At 36.2% G+C, this 23917-nt stretch overlaps 1 protein-coding gene across 2 annotated transcripts in view; it reads left to right on the forward strand.

The window, feature by feature from the left end:
- The first annotated feature begins 1409 nt into the window (after positions 1-1409).
- LOC134796732 (connectin-like) overlaps positions 1410-23917 on the forward strand; it is a 51270-nt gene continuing 28762 nt past the window's right edge. The window contains exon 1 of one of the 2 annotated variants that reach the window (XM_063768926.1): positions 1410-1528. The gene's annotated coding sequence lies outside the window, so the exon portion shown is untranslated. The remainder of the gene's footprint in view (positions 1529-23917) is intronic. The other variant, XM_063768927.1, reaches the window with a different exon arrangement.

The raw sequence follows: 23917 nt of genomic DNA on the forward strand, positions 1-23917 counted from the left end.
TCTGTATTCTAGAGTGGCAGACACTTTTGGCGCATTGGTTCATGTGCTACTAGTACTGACTGTACAGCGATGCTCACCAAATTAATGTAAAGTGAAATTTTTTCAACCAAAAACGTCACTTTTGACGATTTTGAATATCGGAATCATATCAGTTATCTCATTCGCGCGGGCGTCTTGCTCGCACTAACACTTGTGCGGACAAATCTGAACGAAATGATCGCGTGAATGACCTAACTTAATATGATTCTAATGTCGGTTTGATGTCAGTGCATGAACAGTGCTCGAATTGGCCTGTATGTATGTGTTTAAAGTTTTCCTACGAGTACTTAAGTCAGTGCCACGAAGCTGTAGTATCTAACTTTTTACGTTTGCTAGCGCTTTCTCGTAGCATACGTAATATGATAATTATACCTCTACGACAAAATTTTAATAGAAATATGCTGCTGCAAACTAGTAAAAACAACACTTAGTTAAGCAAACATTGGAGACATTAAAAAAATCAATCCAACTTGACTTGAACTGACATCCTTACCTTGACTGCCTTACCCCAGATTCGGTCTATTTTATGTTAAAATACAGAATTCTATTTTTAAAACGGAAAAACAAAACTGGTAGACTTATTTTAAGTTATCACACAAATTAGATTTGAATTTATGTATTAGACGTCGATAGGCTAGTTTTATTTTTGTTAGATTGTCTTATAATATTTATTTGTTTAGGTATGTTTTGTTTATTTTTTATTTTGAATTTTGTTTCAACAGTGCGTAGGTCGAACAATTTGCCACTAGCCGTAGTTTCAGCCGATTTTATTTCAAAACTTTAGTTTTATGTCAGTGGAAGTTTTCACGACGTTGTGGGATGTTACGAACTTGGTTTAGCAAAGAAAGTTTCTGAAATTTAGTATCCATTTTAGGATATGTGTGGAGTTTGTTATGAAATTCAGATAGTTTATTTTATTCGTTTACCTTGAATTTTGTCTCTTTCTAACTAACATATAAAGTAGAAAAATATTGATATCATATCGCGTTATATCCGTTTCAATCACTAAATGCGTATAGGCACAATGCGAGAGTTTAAAGTGTTATATGTATTAGTAGGGATAGTAGGAAATTTGAGACAATAATTGTCTCAAATTGACAAGGGAACACCGGAACGTCTTAAGTACGTATACATTGCTTCTGGTTTAAAGAGACAAGGGACTGATGATGTCAGGCGACAGCCACCGTAACAAAAGACAGACGTCAATGTCGATTGTGTTTTGTCATAAGTAAACAAATCTACACTACCTAGTTAGTTCTGAACTAAACCTTTCGCGTCCAATAATGGTTCCTATGGCAGTTTATTTTTAAGTATAATAATATATATAGAAACGTTCACGTGAACATTAGCGACCTGAGTTTCACGAAGTCTTCATAAGAACTCCTTTACCGCGACGCTCAGTTGCTCCGCGGTCGCCACGGCGTTCGGTCGCGTCCACGTCTCTCGTTCCCGCGCTCGTGTATCCACGTGATTGTGAAACTGATGTACGGTAGGTTCTTTTTTGTGTTCTTGTGCTAATTAAGGTTTGCTTTAAATGTGTGCGATGCGACGTTGAAAGGTTTGGAGAATTTGTCATTAACAAAGTAAGACTTTGGTAAAAAAAAACGCTATTAAACAAATACCTAATTATTAAAGCGGCTGCCTGGGGGTATGTTAATATTCTCAGGTTATATTGATATTATTGATAAACTTTATAATCCTAAGTCAGTTTTATATAATTTTAATCTTTTGTGTTGTTTTTTTTGACATTAAAATTACATTAAATTTAGTAATAAAAAGTTTTGGTTAACACATTTGGTAACAAAACAAAAAACGTTCTCGGCGTATCCTTCAAAGAAAATTAAATTCTCCAAAATTTCAAAAGCAAATTACAAATGCTTAAAAAGGTTTAGTTTGTGTCGGAAACTTGTGAAGGAGACAGAAACGTGCCGCGCGTACTAAAGAGGAGGTGGGGCAAAAACGGACCAGCACGTTCGCTCGTAAAAATTTGAATCTGGTACAAATCTGCTAATTACTGACCTAAATTTTTTAAACTTGTTTTTCTCACTTTAAATAACGAAACGGAGGATTCTCAATTAATGCTTTTTATTTAGTTTTTATTGGAGCATTAATTAAAACAGAGGGATGAGAAATTCCTCGATATCAGTTTCTGCTCATATGAAGTAAATGTCTAAGATGTCTAAGGTCTAGATTCGGACCAAGCTCTGCATGGCATTTCAAATGACAAAGTATGACATTGACAATGTCCTCATGAAATTAATTAACAAAACTTCCGTGAGACTGACATATTAAGAATGGGTAACGTACATATTTTACGTGTGGTACGGATGGGTGTTCTTAAACCAACCTTACCTTAACTACGCGGGGCACCAGAAAAGTGTGGGTAGGTTTATAAGCTTTTATTTAGTTTCACTTGTTTGACAGATTCGTTTTAACTTTTAACTAGTTTAGTACCTCAAATATTGGAAGAGGCAGTATAATCGACACGCCAACTTGTATAGAAGAAGTTTTTTGAATAATACTTTCATGCTCGTAAGCAAATATTAATCTTCTTTCCATCGGGCATAATAACCTGTATTAGACATGAAAAAATAAGTTTTACATAGGTACAAAATATTGCGCGAAAATTCGGTAAACAATTGAACACTTTTTAAAATTATTCAAATTAATTACACAGCATAACAGTATTTCAAATCAAGAAGCTTTAAGCTCTCTTTTTTTAAAGCTTTTTATTAACTTGCAATGTATGTATGTATTGTAAGTATGATTTAGGTTTAGATTTAGTCTCTAAACAATGAACTTCATTTTGCAATAATTATGAAAATAAACATACATATAAGGTGCTAACAAATTAGTCACGGATATTTTAAGAGATAATACATTACATTAAAACAATTAACTTTTAACTGTAATTAAGGAACCTTTGTATATCATTTTTTTGTTTTCATTTACCGAACAAAAAAAAAAATATTTTTAAAATAATCACCCCTATTATGTACCTGTCAAGATGTTTAACACTGTCTGTCATGTCATCTGTCATGTCACGTCACCTCAAGTTTAAAGAGGTTCTAGAATGTCTAAAGAGGTCTCGTTTAATTATCTTATTAACAGGGTGTTTTAACGTAGCAAATTTGTTTCCTAGTTTTCTCCAAAAAAACATAACAAAACCCATGATGTTTCATACTTAAATGTACTCCGAGAACCGAGTACTATCAGCTGTAAACATATCCGTGACTAATTTGTTAGCACCTTATATATTTGTTTATAGGTAAATATTGTTTATAGTTTCAACATTGCCATTTCCTTTACCCTATAAAGGATTACTTAGTCCCAAGGCCCAAAGGTCACATCAGTTTGATTTTCTTTTGTCAATATTTTTACATTGTACAAGACAATAATTCTTTGTCTCATTTTCCTTATTCATAGATTTATTTGACGAGACTAAGAAAATACATTTTATTGTTAACAAACAAGCGATATTTTACCTGACTGCCTAAAACTATATACGTAAAAGAATAAACAATTTTGTAATAATAAAGATTACAGAGAATCTTTATTTTCTTTGGACTGTTTATGTTTGTGTATCTAATGTTTTTGGTCATTGCTTTAAGAAAACATTAGTTCTCAATGTTTATTTACAGAAAGCCCGTTGTTAACCAAATGTTGATATTTAGATGGACAGGTTAGTTTACTTTAGTTTAGAAATGGTACCTATTAACAAATATTTAGAAATATTATATATAACGGCCTCCTAGCCTAGTCGGTAGTGACCCTGCCTACGAAGCAGGACGTCCCGGGTTCGAAACCTGGAAAGGGCATTTATTTGTGTGTTCATCATAAATATTTGTTCCTGAGTTATGGATGTTTTCTATGTATATGTTACTGTAAAAGCCCGAAGTACGGCAAAACCTAGGATTTACCGGTAAAACCCAGGTTTTACCGATGTCGATCGGTAAAAGCCCGAAATGTTAAATCTTACTAGTTTACTTCGGGCTTTTACCAACACCGATATGGTAAATCCTAGGTCTTACCACGGCGACCGGTAAAGTTTGAATCATGCACTGATTCTCAACCCCTCCCGCTCAAACCCCCGTACACCGCACCGCATGCGCCGTTAAGTGGGTTAGGTTAGGTTTGAACTGCGATCCTCACAGAACCGAACAAAAGTGGGTTAGGTTAGGTTAGAACTGCGACCCTTACAGAAACGAAATGCTACTAGAAAAGTGGGTGGTTTTTACCTCCTTTTACACATAGTGAACCATCTACCATAATCTTTCATCGGGCCCCATATATGTCGGTTTTTTTTTCTTAAAAATTATCATCTAATAATCTCAAGAATCAGTGCATGATTCAAACTTTACCGGTCGCCGTGGTAAGACCTAGGATTTACCATATCGGTGTTGGTAAAAGCCCGCAGTAAACTAGTAAGATTTAACATTTCGGGCTTTTACCGATCGGCATCGGTAAAAACTAGGATTTACCGGTAAAACCTAGGTTTTGCCGTACTTCGGGCTTTTACAGTAACATGTATAAGTATTTATATATAAGTGTATATTATATATATTGTCGTCTAGTACCCACAACACAAGCCTTATTGAGCTTACTGTGGGACTAGGTGAAAAAATTGTTTACTGTGTAAAACTTGTCCTATAATATTTATTTATTATTTATTTATTATATTGACATCTTTCTTTCGATATCGATCGATACTTACGGCCCTATTCAAATAATGCTTAATGTCACAGCGATACGACCTATGACCCTAGATGATTTTTTTAAGAAATTATGTTTGAAAAACCGGACAAGTGCGAGTCGGACTCGCCCACCGAGGGTTCCGTACTTTTTAGTATTTGTTGTTTTAGCGGCAACAGAAATACATCATCTGTGAAAAATTCAACTGTCTGGCTATCACGGTTCATGAGATACAGCCAGGTGACAGACAGACAGATGGACAGTGGAGTCTTAGTAATAGGGTCCTGTTTCTACCCTTTGGGTACGGAACCCTATAAAATAAGTCTAATAATGTTATGTGTGTATATAATATTCCATATTGGAACACACAGAAGTGAAATATGTTCTTTACAGTGCAATTTTTAGGATGTCATTCAATAATTATAACATTTCTCAAATATACGGTATAAATACATTTCTAAATTATAGTTGTCGAAGAAGAAAACATTTCAAACCAAATTATCAACCAATAATTTTAGAGACCACATCGTAATTTATAAATAATACAGTATTCTAAGTGTAGATTAGGAAATGACGAAGGTTTCCGTATAACACACCTAAAGGGGCCCACTGATTAACAGTCCGCCGGACGGTATCGGCCTGTCAGTTGTTTGGAACTGTCAAAATTTTGTTCTAACTGACAGGCCGATACCGTCCGGCGGACTGTTAATCAGTGGGCCCCTTAACTAGGCAGAGGTCGACAACAATATCGGCTACCACCAGTTGGACATTGACATGTACGCTAGCGTGTGCGTAACTTATTTTCTCCCGCATCTTGCTCGTACTCGCATATTAGTGCGAGCGAGATGTGTACAAAGTAAATTAAGTAGACGTTAGCATATATGTCAGTGTTGACACTGTCAGTGACTCGTAGTACAAGTGTCATTACCATCACTGTCTACAATTTTCTTTTGAGTTCGACTGTTCGTTCGAAATCGAAATTGCTTGCTGTACAACTTTGCAGAAAAAGTATTGAAAATTATCCAATTCTGTGATCTTCTAGTCTTATCATCATCATCATCATCATCTTCCTTGCGTTATCCCAGCTTTTTGCCCCGGCTCATGGGAGCCTGGGGTCCGCTTGGCAACTAATCCCAAGAATTGGCGTAGGCAGACACTATTTTTTACGAAAGCGACTGGCATCTGACCTTTAAAGCCAGAGGCTAAACTAGGCCTTATTCGGATTAGTCCGGTTTCCTCACGATGTTTTCCGTCACCGAAAAGCAACTGGCAAATGTATACTGATATTTCGTACATAAGTTCCGGCGAGTTTGAACCCGCGACCTCCGGATTGAAAGTCGCACGCTCTTAGCGCTAGGCCACCAGTGTTCTTCTAGTCTTATGTTATCGAATTAAATAAAAGTAATAGCACGTATCACTATAACTGTACATAGGTACTGACAATTAATACACTTGTAATACCAGGGGTGCGAAACTCCTGAGATCGGCCAAACTCGGCTCCGCTCGGCTCAGCATTGCTCCGAGCAATTATTAGGGTTGGCACCACTTGACTTCCTTTTGCGTGCACGACCACAGATAAGATAATCACTTGAATTTTGACAACCCTAAATAGCCGAAAGGGATAGTGCCATATATTAGAAAGGGATAGCAAGATTCGACCCTGAACCGCTGTCAAACTTCGGTTTTGTAGGAAGTTTCCTTTCTGTACGATAGTACTATTATTTATTCTGTGGTAATACTTACAATCTATTTCTAAGCACGCAACAAAACTTCTTGTTGAAATATTTAATTCAACACCAAGTGTCAGTCGGTGACAATTTCCAAATCTGAATAATTTAGAGTCCAAATGAGTAAAGTCACATTCCACTTGTGAATAAAATTTTAACAACGTAAATTATTTCAAGGCGTGAAATCCGATACGTAATTATAGCAGATGTATTACCATTATTATAATTTTAGCCACTTTGGCTTCGGATACATTACAGTATTTTAAATTAGGTTATTTATTCGTTTTGCTCTTTTCTTTATTTATTTATAGTACCCATAGTACAAAGGGAAAGGTGGGTTAAATTTGGCACAAAGTTACCGTTTCTAATAGTAAATAATAAGCTAGTCGTTCAAACAAAATATATAAAACAGGAGGTCAAAATTGAGATATCAAAATTTTTATATCAAATTCAAGTTTGAATGCGTCTCCAGTTCCTTTATAATGATATTGAAGGTAAGACTTTGAACTTAAAAAGGATTCTATGATATTTAATTAACTCAAAGAGATGAAAATTGCATTGAAAGTTTTTAGCGACAAAGTCGGGGGCAGAACTATGGTTAGTATCAAAATGCGAGGGCTGACCAGAAATTTGTTAGCCTGCACTCATGTTTCGTTTCAAATAATATTTTTGTTACTCTATTCTGAAATCAGGTAAGACATTAATATTATACGTACTGTATTAAACATATTGTATACGTAAACTTTATCAACCTGTTTATTGACATTGAATAGCCTGCCTAATAATTAGTATTCGCATATAATTATAATAATAATATTCATTTACTGTATGCGAATGTAACGGTAATTATAGATAGATTAATCATCTTTAATTAAACTAATTAACGTGTTCTGTCAACGGATGCTTAGTTATTTTAAAGGAGGAAATGTGGTTCGAAATCTATACTGTGAATTCATGTAGCATTCGCCTGGGCATAGCTAGAAAAAAAATGGACAATCTAAAAAACCTGAATTCCTTATAATCACATGAAATTGTATGTGAAGGAAGGAAGGAAGAGTGGAGGGAACCAGTTCGCGCGGCAGATCACCTATGCGCTGGCTGGACTGACCAAATAAAATCCGCAGTGGGAAACCGCGTATCTGACTGCCAGACAGTCTGCCAACAGGGAGAGATGGCGGGAGATCGTGCGAAGAGCTGTGTCCGCCTCTACTATCGATGCGGGCGCCTCAAAGTGACCACGACCGCTCTGTCAAGAGCGATACGGCAGAGAAGAACATGAAATTACTAAACTGTACGGATATGATAGTCGTTCTTGTCTAAGTGACAACGTGATAAAACGGTATCCCTTTCAATCGCGCTATGTTATATTTCACGTGGATAAAGCCATCCATAATAGGCCAGCAGAGCTGATTTCATGTGTTATCCTGCAGGACTGCAAGTAGGGCAGAAAATACATTTATTTTAATAAATTAAATAAATATTATAGGACAATTTTACACAGATCGACCTAGTCCCACAGTAAGCTCAATAAGGCTCGTGTTGTGGGTACTAGACGACGATATATATAATATAGTACACATTTATATAAATACCTATATACATAGAAAACATCCATAACTCACGAACAAATATTGGTGATAAACACACAAATAAATGCCCTTACCAGGATTCGAACCCGGGACCTCCTGCTTCGTAGGCAGGGTCACTACTGACTAGGCTAGGAGGCCGTTAAACATTGTAGGCAACAAAAGCTTTGTCAACGCAATCCGCTCTCAATCCGCATCACTGCAACGTAAATACAAATCAATTCGCGTTGAACGAGTTAACACCAATTCATTTGTACGTTCGCAGTGTTAAAACATAAAGGACTTACGAGTAGGTATATCGAAATAAACTGTGTCGACGTCGAAATTATGTTACCTACTCATTTCGTTTCATTGCAATGTTGTGAATTGTGAACCAGTACGGATGTGAAAGAGGCCAATTCTAACTAACTTTTTGATATGGAAAGTTCTACAATTTTCGACACATCTACTTCAGGACAGAACATCATAAAGTGTCATTCTATGGAACTTGCTAACTATGTAAACAAACCGCCATATTAAAATTGTCTCTGAATGTCAATGTGAATTTTTTTTTACGTAGTTAGCAAGTTCCATAGAATGACACTTTACAATAGTGTTTTGTGCAACAGGTAATGTATAATAACGGTTCTTAAAATTCAAGGGCCAAAGTTACAAAATGAGACGAAGTAGAGTTGTGTAAAGATAGGCCCAAGAATTTTAAAGGGGCCCACTGATTAACAGTCCTCCGGATGGTATCTGCCTGTCAGTTGTTCGGAACGACTTTTTGTTCTAACTGACAGGCCGATTCTGTCCGGCGGACTGTTAATCAGTGGGCCCCTTAAGACCTAACTATATACCGTTGGCACCGTTGCACACAATATTTTTTTCTAAGACAGCAGCAAACACCTAAACTGATAAATAAAATCAAATTAAATATATATACAAGAGTAAATTAATTTGTTTTAGATCTTTGCCTAGAAGTTAGCATTAAAAAAATACAACAGTTGCACTATATTGTATGAATATTCATAATAACACTGCTATTATGATTTTATACACAAGCGCCGCGCCGCCGTGCCGGCTCGCCACTCACGTCGCGCTAAAAGCTGATGAAGTTGGTTTAGATATCACGACCAGTCATTTAGTCATAAATAGAAGTAATATTAATGTAATATCTCTGGTGTTGCAGGCGTCCATAGGCTACGATGACTGCTTACCTTCAGGACCGTATGCTTGTTTGCAGACGTAGTATACAAGAATAAAAAACGCTACAATGGGAAAAAGTAACAAATTGTAGGTACTCTCAATTACTTAGGAATGCAACGGAATCGAGTTTTAAAATAGCGATAATGGAGACTAAAGGAGTTGAGATAAAAAACAAAATGGAGTCGTTTGCAGCTAAATGGGACAATGAAACTGAACTGCAATGTCTGCACCTTTGGTCCGTATTTAAAATAATGGAAATTGTAGAAAAGAAAAAACCGTTTAATTGGTAGCGTGTGTTTAAATACCGGTTTTGTTTCAACCATTTTTGATGTGAACACGTTTATTCTTTTGCTTTCTGATAGCCACTTTTGAATTGAATTGCAGGAAATAAAAAGATTTGTAAAGCAGTCTTTATTTGTAATTAACTGTGTTTTTTCAATAACTATTCTTTTTTAGGAACTCGTTTATGTCAGTTGCAGTAACAGCTAATGAACGACTGGTTACTTTAAAAAAATTATCATTAGTGTAGGTACTAAAAATTTAGAAATAAAAGTATTTAAAATCGCATGTCATTGATTTTTTTCAAATGTTTTTCAAATCGAAGACGTTACTTATTAAACATTACTTTTTATAGGACATTACTTTTTTTATCAGCTACAAAAAGATTGGATAACTTGTGGCGGGAAAATAATTAATAACTGGTGCAAAATTTTTTGCCGTAGTTGTTACAGGAAACCAATTATGAATTTTAAATATGTACATAGGTGCTTTGGTGCTGTCAACTTATGTGTAAAGTTTTAATAAATAAATTAAAAAGAGAATTGACTTGGGACTTGAAATAAAAAATAAACTTTATCAATAAAGAAAGGTTTTTTGTTGATAACGGAACATGTATCGGTGAAAATATTTTTATACTGCCCTCCGACTTTCAGTAGGTAACCAATAACACAACCGACAATTCAATTCAGTATCGAGTATCCAGTAAAATAACTCCATTTAGTTGCATTCGATGGAACGTTTACGTATGCTTGCCCCAACTAGGAGACAAATCTTTTTGTTTTTGTTCCAGTGTAATAAACGGTCGGGACGAGTCAGATAGTAATTTACTTACTGATAGTATTTTACAAGCTTTTATCACAGATTAATAAATAGTTACTACGTCTTTTATTTAACTTGTAACGTAACCTAATTGTGTTTGGGATTTTTAGAATTGTCTTGATGTGTATTAGTTGTATGTGGAAAGAAAAGTACAGTCAGCGATAGAGGCTTGTACCAAAAATGTTTTTTATTGCCAAAAACTTATTTTTATTAGCCTAGTATGCCATTCAATGTCTCTGTCACACTAATAATGGAAGAGTGATAGAGATGACCGTATCGTTCGCTACGGCGCTAATGATTGGCATCTTATCTAGGCATCAAGGTCCATCTCCGAACGCAGTTGAGCTAGAGTTAGACCAAGTAAAGTTTGCAGAAGTTTTGATAGCGCACGCAGTGCAAGTGTTATTTTAAACGTCAAACTTCTATGAAATTATGACGTATAAATAACACTTGCACTGCGGGCTATTAAAATCGCTGCAGATATTTCTTGGTCTAACTCTAGTCGCTCAGTTAGGACGACGGTCAAGCGTGACCGCCGTCCATTTGTATTGGGCTTATTATAATTTTCCCAGTTAATTGCAGTCAACCCGGACAAGTCACGTTACTTTTATTTTATTTAAGGAACTGTATTATATTACCCAAGTGAAATAAAAATAAAAAAATACAGAGAGTGACATTAAGTGACCATTTAGAAAAGTTACAAACATGGTCGTACTGATTGTATAAGTTAAACATTATTTTTCCTGGGTTTTAATTCCTAAAATCGCAGGATATGATGGACTGATTATTATATATCACAATTTTCTGTTTGTCTGTGACGCTATCTAGACGTATTTTAGGGAAATGGATCCAACCCACAAAAAACTGTCAACACAATTTGAATTTTCTGGCAAAAAAGTCTTTCTTTTGAATGATAGATTTTTGATGATGGATCCTTTTTCCTAATTTACGTCCGCCCTTGTTACTGAGACCGAACGTGTTGAACTACCTACTCGTATTTTTCTACTAATAAAATAGTCAAGGGTGCATAAGGCCGCGTCTCTTGCCTCTGCCTATCCACTAGGGAAAACAGTCACGGGTAGATAAATATTACACGTAAACTTTTCATACATTTATAACATGACATCCTTGATACAGCGTGATCATAAATTCATAAGCAGTATGTTCAATCATATGGGGTATTTTCATTTTAATTATTTATTTATTTATTACTCAAATAAAATAAAAATAAAATAAAAGAATCGTTATTGCAACTTTGAGTTGTTACATAACATTGGTTCATGGCTCTCAAAGTAGGTTTCCCTGTGTCTCAAGAGCCAGTTCCTTCCCAATTACAAGCGTAGGTAATGTTACAATGTTAGACATTTTATATTACATATTTAACAATATTAAAATTAATTTGAAAGAAATATGAAACTGTGATGTGTGTGTACGCGCGCGTGTGTGAGTATTCTGTGTGTCTGATTTTTAGAATATGTGTGTGTTTCTGTGTGTTTACGCGCGTGTGTGTCTGGTTATTTTAGATTGTATGTACTAGAACACGCTTCGTAATAGCTCTTCTGCTTCAGTATAACTTAATGATTTTAACCAAATCTTAATTTTGTTTTTTAATTGAAAATTACTAATGTTGTTTATATTAAGGGTTTTGTGTGCTTTGTTATATAAGTATGGTGCCAAAAATGAAAAATGCCTTTTAGACCATGCACTATTACAGCGAGGTACGGGGTAGTGAGCTATGCGTTTGTTGCCAAATGTGATTGTAGGGGCTATTAGTCTGTGGTATCTGCGTAATGTTTGATAAATAAAAAGTTTGCGTACACTTAAAACTTCTGCTATATTGAAAAGCATCTCAGTAGGGTATCGAAATGGAAGATAGATCATCACTTTTAAAACTGCTCGTTGTGCCCGTTCGAGCTCGATAAGATACAAAGCATTGTAATTAAATAAGTAACAAAGCATTGTAATTAAGCGTATAAAGGCAGATTTAGTTATTTCGTACCTTGTCGCAGTGACAATCAATTTGAAAGCCGCCAGAGATTTCATAGCACTAACTAAAAACATTGATAATATACCTACTATTCAACTAACTTGTCAATAAGTTTTTGGCAAAAATTTCATTTTTGGTACAAGCTTTTATCGCTGACTGTACTTTTCTTACGACAGACAACTAATACTCATCGAGACAGTTCTAAAAACCCCTAACACAATTAGGTTGCGTTGTTTCATCACAGAGTTCCTATGGCCACCTCCTGTCTCCATCATCAGATCAGTTCGACAGTACCATATTATTGTATTGTCATCAGAACTACATACAGCTGCCAATTTTCATGACGCTACGATCCTTGGAAGATGGTTAAATTAGTTACCTTAGATTCCATTACATGTTAGTTACATACAGGTCGACCTAATAAAAGCTTGTTAAAAATATATCTTGATTCATTGCCTTACAAGGGCATTCAGAATCAGAGTAAACAGATACAAAATTAAATCATTTTTGAATCAAATGATGTACCTACCTAATTTCAAGATGACTTTTATATACAAAAATACAAGCACAGTGAACACTACCTACCTACTACTAGATACAACTATTTTATCAAACTTTTTTAGTCGCTAAACAGGTCACAAACACTTTTTTTCGAGCGTTTAAAAGCCTGTTGTAACAAGTCTACCTGTAAACACTGAATTAATAAAAGATTAACCCAACCGCTCATGTGTTCACGCATGCTATGAATTAATTATAGAAAAAGCATTCAGTTTTCCACCGTTTTTTTATCACAAACTAGAACGACGTATCCGACCGCTTTCCTCTAACATTTTTGTATATTTCGCGTATGAAGAATATTACTTTTACCTCATTGTCAAACCATGTAAGCTCCGTAAGTGTATTAATCAACCTTTTTTTCCCCAACAAAGGGTGTTTTAACTAATTAGGGGGTCAAATGCGTGAGGCAAGTGTAGCTAGTAGTAAAATACTTATTTAGGGTAGAGTGGGGTAAATAGGTGTGGTAATGGGGGAGCAATGAGATGTACATATTCCTGTGCACGTTTAATACTAGCGGATTTTTTCTATACCTAATTTGGATGACATGAAAGTTAAAGCGGATTTCGTAGACACATTTCATAAAACCGACTGGTATATCATTTTATATACGAGTAGGTACCTACCGTTTGTTTTAAGAAAACTTCACTTATTTTCATATACCTACATATCAAAAGAAACATTTTAGAGGCAAAAAAATTTAGCATTTATATTTATATAAACAATCTAATTAGCAATTAAAAACACAACATTATTAAAAATAATTGAATTTACACGAAAAGGTATCTTATTCAAACAGAAGTTAAATAATTATGTTTAGTTTTTGCTTTTACTCGAACAATTAATCTATAAATTAAATTTATATGTGAGTTGAGTTTGAAACCCTTTGATTATTAATGAAATAGTGAATTACAGTAATTAGTTTTAATACGCGTCTATCAGGCTACTTTGAGTATGCACTGACATCAAAACGACATCTAAGGGATGATGAATGATAAATATTTAATAACCTTCATGTGGATTTGATTTGTAATTAGGATTTTCATCGCGTGGGTGTGGTGGAATCAATGACCTTTTATTTACATCCATGGGTGGAATAGTTTGTGTTTCATTTGGTAGCAAAGTTTGTTTAACCCCTGGAAGGAAGAGGTACCTCCTAATTAGTCCCAATGCTCATGATTCCACTTTTCGCACCAGTCGCTACGCTCGCTCGTTGTAAAATTTGGAATCTATCGCTTGTTCGGGTATCAATATTAGCACGAGAAGTTAACTTTACCCCCTTTTAAAACAAAAACATCTAACACAATCTTATTCGCAGAGCCATACAGCCATATTCGAACAATGAGATACGTCAAATACTATATATTACGTTTCTTCACAAAAAAAAAACGTCACTTTTGACACTTGTTTGACACTGACATATTCGATCCATATCGTTTCAATATCTAGTATTTGTCGTATCTCATTGTTCGAATACGGCTGATAAGCGCGTGTCATTATATTATTGCGCGCTTCGCTGTTCAAAATATTATTGTATGCGACTGTAAAATATGAAAGTAGGATTATTTCTTCGCAAGTAAGGCCACAAAAAGCCTTAACCTGTCTCCTGGGACCAATGTGGTGTTCCATTGCTGGGGGCTGTTTCTTTTTATGCCAAGATAAGCCAAAAGTCCAAAACGAGGTTCTAACTGTAATAATAACGTCCATTTTCAGAGTTCCGTACCCAAAGGATAAAAACAGGACCATTATTACTAAGACTACGCTGTCGGTCCGTCTGTCTGTCTGTTACCAGGCTGTAACTCATGAACCGTCATAGCTAGAGTTGAAATTTTCACAGATGATGTATTTCTGTTGCCGCTGTATCAACAAATACTAAAAACAAAATAAAATAAATATTTAAATGGGGTCACATACAACAAACGTGATTTTTTGGCCATTTTTTTTGGAAACGCTCGATAATTCGGTGTCTATGTAGTCTGTGGTCACACCTTTTGCATATTTCCATATGTCGAGAATGTGTAAACAACAAAATCCTTTCAATATGCGTAATCCAAAATATACAATCACACATGTTACCACACGCCACGCATATCTAACTTGCATATCATTCGTATCATTCCGCTAAAACGTCAATATGTCCATCCAAATTCGTCCCGCATACAAATACCAGCCATATTTCTATTTATGTCCTAAACCGTATCGCTATGCGGTCTGCTTAAAATGCAAATGCAACAGTACTGCTGTTAAAAATGTCGTATCTTTCATACTGTTTGTATGGAACTTGTGACGTTGTGAAAGCTATATTGCAATAGTTTCCCGGTTTGTATGCAATGTGGTAAACAAATGAGTATGTCATGTTTGTTATTGTAATGGAAGACAAACTTGGAACCGAGGACGCTATTCCGGCAACGCCAGAATTAAAGGGGAATTGAATAGTCATTTGGTTTCTAAAGCTATGCGTGCCTTTCCAGTGAATAAAGTACCCACGTTTCCAGTAATACGTTACTTATGCTAGCTTATTTTCAAGGTAAATGAAAATTGTAAAGGTCTCTGGGAAGGTACCTACATTATCACATAGGTACATATGAAGCCAAGAACCTCTCTATCCCGGGGGCTACCGGTTCTACAAGTATGGTACCTGCGTTAAAGAAGGCCCGGTTCTTATGCTTGGCTACTTTTAAAATTTAATACTTTTATAAGTGTGATTGAGTTCGAATTTTGCGTCCATGTTCGCTTGTACCATAATAGGCATAACTTCATGTTAAACATAAGAAAAAAAAAACCGGGCAAGTGCGAGTCGCACTCGCACACGAAGGGTTCTGTTCCATTACACAAAAAACGGCAAAAAAATCGCGTTTGTTGTATTGGAGCCCCATTTAAATCTTTATTTTATTCTTTTTTTAGTATTTGTTGTTATAGCGGCAACAGAAATACATCATCTGTGAAAATTTCAACTGTCTAGCTATCACGGTTCGTGAGATACAGCCTGGTGACAGACAGACGGACGGACGGACGGACAGCGAAGTCTTAGTAATAGGGTCCCGTTTTACCTTTTGGGTACGGAACCCTAAAAACACGCTGGGCATTTGGCGCAGGCATCTAACCCCTACATATTTCATACGATAGCGTGACGGACGTACGCATTCATTCTCATTTTGTATGGGATTTTGACAGGGCGCGAAGCGGGACGTTTTGGAAACTTAACGTCACGCTATAGAATGAAATATACAATAGGGGGGTTCTGATTACTCAAATTAATTTATGCGAAAAAATGTTCTGGTTTCCTTAGCTAGCTTAATTTCAATGTATCAAAACGCGATGCCTGTATGCACGTATCGACGAGTAACCTCGTTTTGTAAATCTTATTAGGTATCTGTAATTCCATGAGTCTCGTGTACGGTGGAACGTGAAGCGCCTTCAAATTGCTCAAGAAATTGTGATAAACTGTTTTTGCAGACGAATTTAAATTCCAATGAATAATAAAATAAATCGGGTAAAACCATAGGAAATGTAAATAAACACATGTAAACATGACATGTAACTGTCCATTGTTATTTTGAGACACGCACTTTTATTGCTGACTTTACTTATTCTCACTTGCTGGTTTATCAAGTACTTCTTGAGACCTTTATAATGAGGCTAATTGGATTTGTTTATGTTTTTCCATCCATTAGTTATCTCAGACTGCATTATCAGCTCCATTTTAGCATATTATTACATTGTCATCGGAATCACGGAAGAGTATTAAATTAACTGCATCAGTGTGTAAAAACATTAGACGCACATAAAATCTTTTAGTACCTAGTAGGCATTTAGGCAATAATGGATAGCAATACTGTGACATGGATAGATAAAATAATAATAAAAAAACCGGCCAAGTGTGAGTCGGACCCGCGCACGAAGGGTTCCGTACCATTTAGGCAAAAAAACTGCATAAAAATCATGTCATTGTTTGTTGTATGAGAGCCCCACTTAAATATTTATTAGGTTTTCTGTTTTTAGTATTTGTTGTTATAGCGGCAACAGAAATACATCATCTGTAAAATTTCAACTGCCTAGCTATCATTGTTCATGAGATACAGCCTGGTGTCAGACAGACGGACAGACAGACAGACAGACGGACAGTGGAGTCTTAGTACGGAACCCTAAAAAGTATAGTAACGTTTTCTCTGTAACACCTATTGCATGTGTTCCATATAATAGGACCATTTCCGTTCAGTATTTGACTGAGCGAACGCGAAGCGGTCCGTTTCAACTTCGGCAAAATATAGTTTGGAAATATATCAAGACATGGGCGTTCCCAGCATTTTTTAAACCTTTTAAAGGGTGGGGCAGAAGTAGGGTTACGTGCCTTAATTATTCCTAAAAATTTTTAGCTTCTCTTCAGACCACAAACCAGGGTGGGGCGACTGCCCCACCTTGCCCCATCGTGGGTACGCCTATGTTTCAAGATGAAGTATCCATGAGGGTTTTGCATCCACACTTCACTGTCTATTTGTTATTATTTCCTTGTCGTATCTATGCTATAATACTCAGTCTGAGGCATTATATTTGAATTAGGTTAAAATATGCAGAACACTGCTCAAAGTTGCCATCGGTCGATATCGATACTGCAAAGTTATGATGTTATTCTGGTTAGGATATTGCATTGATCTGAATTTAGACTGGGTATTATAATTATTTAGTTGTATCACGGTGTAGCTTAGAAGAAAATAGTTATTGTTAACCGACTTCAAGAAAGGAGGAGGTAATCAATTAGACCATTTTTTTTGTATGTATGTTACCTCAGAACTCCGTCATTTCTGAACTGATTTGGCCCCGCGCGTTTTTTTTTAAACCCATTCTGATGATGAGATCCGTGAGGAATCTCGGGAACTCCTCAAATCTTATAGGTATATTATATATAGCGATTGTAGTATTTTCATTAAGAAACCAAGCATTTTTATCCAACACAGTGCCATTTGATGAAGTAGAACTGCTGATTAATACAATATAATAATATATTGTATTTCAGTTTGCATTGTATATGAATGGCACGAGGCCATGCGCTTGGCGGGGAATAGAACCCTATGGAGGAATCTGGTCTTCACGATCCTCAGTATTGAGGGACCGACTGAAGAAGATGAATATAAATTATAATTAAAATTAAAAATAAAACTTAAATAATATCATGCAACTATAACAATTATTTAACAAGACTTAATAATATTGTATTGTGGGGTGTGGGGTATATTTCTTTTTAGCTAGTCTATTATGGTGTCCCACTGCTGGGCAAAGGTCTCTCCCCTTGTCTTCCACGACTCCCGACATAGCGCCTGCTCTGGCCAGTTGTTGAGAAAGGTGTCTAGGTCGTCCCGCCATCTCCGTCCGCGCCTTTCTTCTGGCATCCACTTGGTAGCTACTAGCCCATCCTGTCTGGATGCATGCGGCAGACGTGACCGACCCAGTTCCATTTGAGCCTAGCAGTCTTCTCGCCGACGTCAGCAATGCGGTTTTTTGGGGTATATTATTGCATCGAAATTATGCCATATTGTCATCTTGTTTTCAGCTAACTATTTACATTTTATATGTTTTATTAGATTCTTATCCATGTGGTTTTCATGCGGGCCAAAGTTACCCTCTGTTGGGTTAAAGTTACCCGCCTTTACAGTACAATATTATGCCACGAGCGACTCAACTAAATACTTTTAGTTGAGTCGCTCGTGGCATAATTCCCGTGGGTTAATTTTGAGCTCAAGTCAGACTTCCATAGTTATTCAATGGCTCATTTTCATACCTACTTATAAATACATACCGCGACTAACTTCATCGGTTATTCTCATCCAGTCTATCACTGCAGTGCTGCTGCATTAACATTTATATACAAGTTCAAATATATGCCTTATTGCGGAGAAATAAGGTTTATAAATGAATCAGTTCTCAAGAGTTATTTTATACTTAGCATGACGATGACGGATCGTTGAAGATATTGTGGTTAATAGACGGAGAGCTAACCCCCGAATATGGTAACCAATTTTCTAGCAACGAAATCCCTTTAGCCCACTTGCACCATGTTACTAACCCGGGGTTAACCGGTTAAACCTGGAGTTACCATAGTTACCAGTACAATTTGACACTGGGTTAACGGTTTAACCGCTTAACCCCGGGTTAGTGGGATGGTGCAAGTGGGCCTTAGTGATTTTGTTGTACTATCGTTATTACTTGATCCAGGCGCCTGGCGGCTGATTATTGGTGTAGGTCAAAGTAGACTAGCAATAAGTATAAGCATAAAGACAAGTCGATTTATATTGAGATGACAGCTGTCACTTTACCCAATTACGTGGAAAATACTATAACTAAGGGATTTTACTTAATGATCTACCTGTGGAAACTTGTAATTGGCTTACTGTTTCAATGTTATTACCTAACTTGTAAGCTGTAAGTTTTCCTAAGAAATAAAATAAAATAAATTGTATACCTTTTTTCGGTGCTAGCTCTCAAAACAATGAAATCGGAATGGAATAAATTGGCCGTATATCGGAAATAACTTGAATGAAGGTATGCCAGTTTTTCATGATGAAAGATAAATTTTGTCTACCTGATTGGCAGATATTAATATTGAAAAATTGATATTCCAGATATAGACTACAGATGATCAGGAGACATTCGACTTTAAATATTCAGATTATTAGTATTTTAAGACAAAGATTCAAACGATCAGTTTGATCTCAGTTTTACACGACTGCCCAAAAAGAGCGTGTATTGTTTTGATATTACCTGCCTGCGCATGTAATTATATATTTGTGCAAGCGAGAGGCGTCGTAAATATCAATTATATAAATATCAATTATATAAATATCAATTATATAAATTTTGCCACCTACCTGGGCATGTCTCCCTGACTCTTACAAGTAACTACAGATTATTGAAATAGTGCATAATTATTTTCCATTTTCCATTCAGTCAGTCTCGGCACAAAACACAAAAAACCGGGCAAGTGCGAGTCGGACTCGCGCACGAAGGGTTCCGTACCATAATGCAAAAAATGGCAAAAAAAACGGTCACCCATCCAAGTATTGACCCTGCCCGACGTTGCTTAACTTCGGTCAAAAATCACGTTTGTTGTATGGGAGCCCCACTTAAATCTTTATTTTATTCTGTTTTTAGTATTTGTTGTTATAGCGGCAACAGAAATACATCATCTGTGAAAATTTCAACTGTCTAGCTATCACGGTTCGTGAGATACAGCCTGGTGACAGACGGACGGACAGACGGACGGACGGACGGACGGACGGACAGACGGACAGCGGAGTCTTAGTAATAGGGTCCCGTTTTACCCTTTGGGTACGGAACCCTAAAAAAGTACTGAGGTTGACTGAAGTAGCATGACAAATATCAACGATTCCGAGAAAATACGATAGAAAACAATAATGATGCACTACATCTGTAGTACACATACGAGTATATATGGGGCTTCATATTACATAGTTATTTATACTTCATCTATGCGGAACATTTCGAAATGCATGAAACTACCACATAAATTGTCAGAGGAACGAGTGTCGATTATAAGGTTTCGCCACTCCGGTTATTAACTCTGGTTCGTACAGGAATTGCATTTCATGGGTTTCGTGTTACGGGAATAATTAGTTGTGAGACTTGTGAGCTTCTATTAATAAATGTTACAAATTAAGCATTGAATTATTACTAGTCTGTTCGGAAAGAGAAGAGTAGTGGAATGAATTGAGCCCCATACATTCCACGACTATTCTCTTTCCGCACAGACTCTAACGTATACAGCATGTGTCTGACCATCGGGCTTTAATTCCAGGGCTTGATTTTACTCGCTATACTGAGCTACTTTTACTATGGGACCAACCCTAAAATCGGGGAAACATTTTTGGCTTTTCCATAGAAAACTTCGACATCTGATCAGCCAAAATGTATGAGAAAGTAAAAAAAAAATCGGGATTTCGGGGTTGGTGCCATAATAAAAGTAGCTCAGTTTAGCGAGTAGAATCGAGCCCTGGATTTAAAACCCGATGGTCAGTAACACCCTGTAGAACCGACACACAGAACCAGTATTTAGCGCCATGGGTTGATGTTGTTTTCACAACAAACTATAGGTGAGTCTCGCAAGCTAAACGTGTAAGCGCCATGTATTTTACGGCGCTTACGACGTTTTGGTCGCGCGGTACAGGTTGCGAATGCGACAATTTCATTGTTTGGCAAATTGGTATGGCTTCTCGGTCTATCTATCTATCTAATACCTTTAAACGAGCAATTCTTGTATATTTATTTATTTATATATATATTTCGGGGATCTGGGAAACGACTGTAACGATTTCGATGGGTATATGGGGGTTTTCGGGGCCGAAAAATCGATCTAGCTAGATCTTATCTGTGGGAAAACGCTCAGTTTGAGTTATTATACGTTTTCCGAGCCAAGCTCGGTCTCCCAGGTATTATGTAATATTTTCTCAATAAAATTAAGTGAGGATAATGACAGCTAAGCGGTGAGACACAACTTTCTAAAATAAACTGTAGGTCGTGGGTTCAAAGCTTGTTGTTACTGAGTTTCTGCAGTTAACTTATGTGTTAGTAATAAGGATTTATAAATTTTATTTCAAATGAAAATGGAACAATATGTCGATCCGATTAGTGTCAAAAGTGATGTTTTTCAAACAAAAAAACCGGACAACTGCGAGTCGGACTCGCCTACCGAGGGTTCCATACTTTTTAGTATATTGTTGTTACGTATATAGCGGCAACAGAAATACATCATCTGTGAAACTTTCAACTGCCTAGCTATCACGGTTCATGAGATGTACTGGTGACAGACGGACGGACGGACGGACAGCGGAGTCTTAGTAATAGGGTCCCGTTTTTACCCTTTGGGTACGGAACCCTAAAAACGTCCCTTTTTACACTGACATCCGATCCATAAGCAAATTTTGACGTATCTTAAAGTTGAAATCAAGCCGATTGTATTGTTCCCAAGCCTCTACAGAATACTGCTACAAGCTACGGCGTAGCGCTACGAGCATGTTGTAGCCGTAAACATATTCTGATTTTAACACATTCAATGAACGCTTTGGTTTCATTGCACCCAAATAATCATAATGCCATTGTCTTTATAATGTCCTAAATTTCAAATTGTTTCCTTCTTAAAATTGTCAAATGTCATAATGACTTTTATTCAGATCGCCAAAGTCTCAAAATATTCATAAATAGTTATTTGTACAACAAGAGATCAAAGTTTGATATTTCTTCGAGTGCTTATTTTGAGTCCCGTGCAAGCGAAAGAATCTTGAGCGTAGTAAGGGATTCAAAAGCGCACGAGATGTAAATAACTTTGATCTCGTGTAGTACACAAAATTTTTCACCCTAAGCAGTGAGAACATACCTAGAGGGACAGAGATAATAGAACCCAAGTATATCGAACTTGTATTAGACCCCGCATGTTGAAATGACATTTGACTATAAAGGTCACTTGAATGTCATTTTGTCTCACTCAGTGAGCAAAATCGCATTTTGCTCACTGTTTTTAAGAAGCAAAGTACCCTTGTTCGAGCTGCTGAGGTGAAAATTATGTTTCATCAAATGCCGACTTTACGATCGTCCGCTCGCTCGCGGTTAAAATGTTCGCTCATTGCGAATATTTATAGGTATTTGTTCATTCTGACTTAGTTTTACGTATATTGTAGCACCAAAGTAGCAATTCTACTTCAAAAGAGGCAGAATATCTGCCGTATTGGAACTTCAAGATATTCACAAGAGACGACATATACTAGATCCATTCTAGATATTTTATAGTTTAGATATCAACTAGTTCTCTTTTGCAGCGCAATTCGGGCAACAAATGTCACTTTTACGTCAGATAGAGTAAGATATCTATTAGATGTGAATTGGATCTCTAAGTCATATCCTGTGGAAATCGTTCAAGAGTATCTGCAGAATCGCGCAAATGTCAAATTTGACACGTTAGATCTTAAACATATCGTTATCGTATCTTGGTGCTGTCTAAAAGATATCTAATAGATGTCTATTTCAAAAACCGAATCGGGCCGTATGTCGCAGTTATTATAATTTGACAATTTTGTACCATATTCTAAGAAATAAACATTGTAATGGCAAATAAAACCTTATCTTCACATTTAAACATTAAGCTAAACGACATGTACACGAGGAGACAATTTCGTTGAAATTATGGTCAATCATTTTACTGAATTTGGTAATTGAAACATACTACGATACCTAACTAACAAAATTACTATTCTAGATGAGCAAAGAAACCATGAACCTACCTATTTACTGTACGTATATACTTTTATTTAGTTAACATTACTCGTGTAGGGGAGACTAGGACAAAACGGGATATCTAAGGAAAATACCTTTAATGTAGATTAGTCATGTATAAGCCTGACCTCTAATTTTTATTATCAATAAAATATGAGTATGAGTGTACATTTAAGAAAAAAAAAACAACTGTATTATGAAATTAATTTTACATATAAAGCAATATCAGTAAATTAACTTTATTATAATCAACTTGTGCTACTACCTAAATCACTTATTTTTCGGTAATGACGAAAAACATAATTTTCCCATCTTGCCCCATAGCTCTGGGCAAAATGGTAAATTGACGGGGCAAAAAGAGCACACTCACAAGTATGCGCATCCTTGTCCTCCTTATCAATCTCAGCGCAAGTATTGTGGGAGAATACAAGTGCTCGCAGCTAATGCAAGCGTGGTCAGTTTTTATCCTCCTCTTGGGATGAATCAAACTCACATTCTTTGCGCTTCTTATTCTTTCCAGCTTACTTACTAGTTTTTTTTTTTCTTTTTTTAGTATTTGGTTCAACAGTCTTCTTAACGTCTTTACTTCAGTCTTGTTTTTGTTGGTGTCCTGTTATACCCCGACCGTTTTGGCCCAACGAATATTTTTTGTAATAATACTAATCATTCCTAACATAAAGCTGTAAAGGTTAATAAACTTTATAAAAATTTGATCTTATTTCTGCCTCCTCTTCCTCCGAACCTCATCTTAACCCGGTCTCCCCTACTGC

Source organism: Cydia splendana, chromosome 14, assembly GCF_910591565.1.
Source record: "Cydia splendana chromosome 14, ilCydSple1.2, whole genome shotgun sequence".
NCBI classification, from domain to species: domain Eukaryota; kingdom Metazoa; phylum Arthropoda; class Insecta; order Lepidoptera; family Tortricidae; genus Cydia; species Cydia splendana.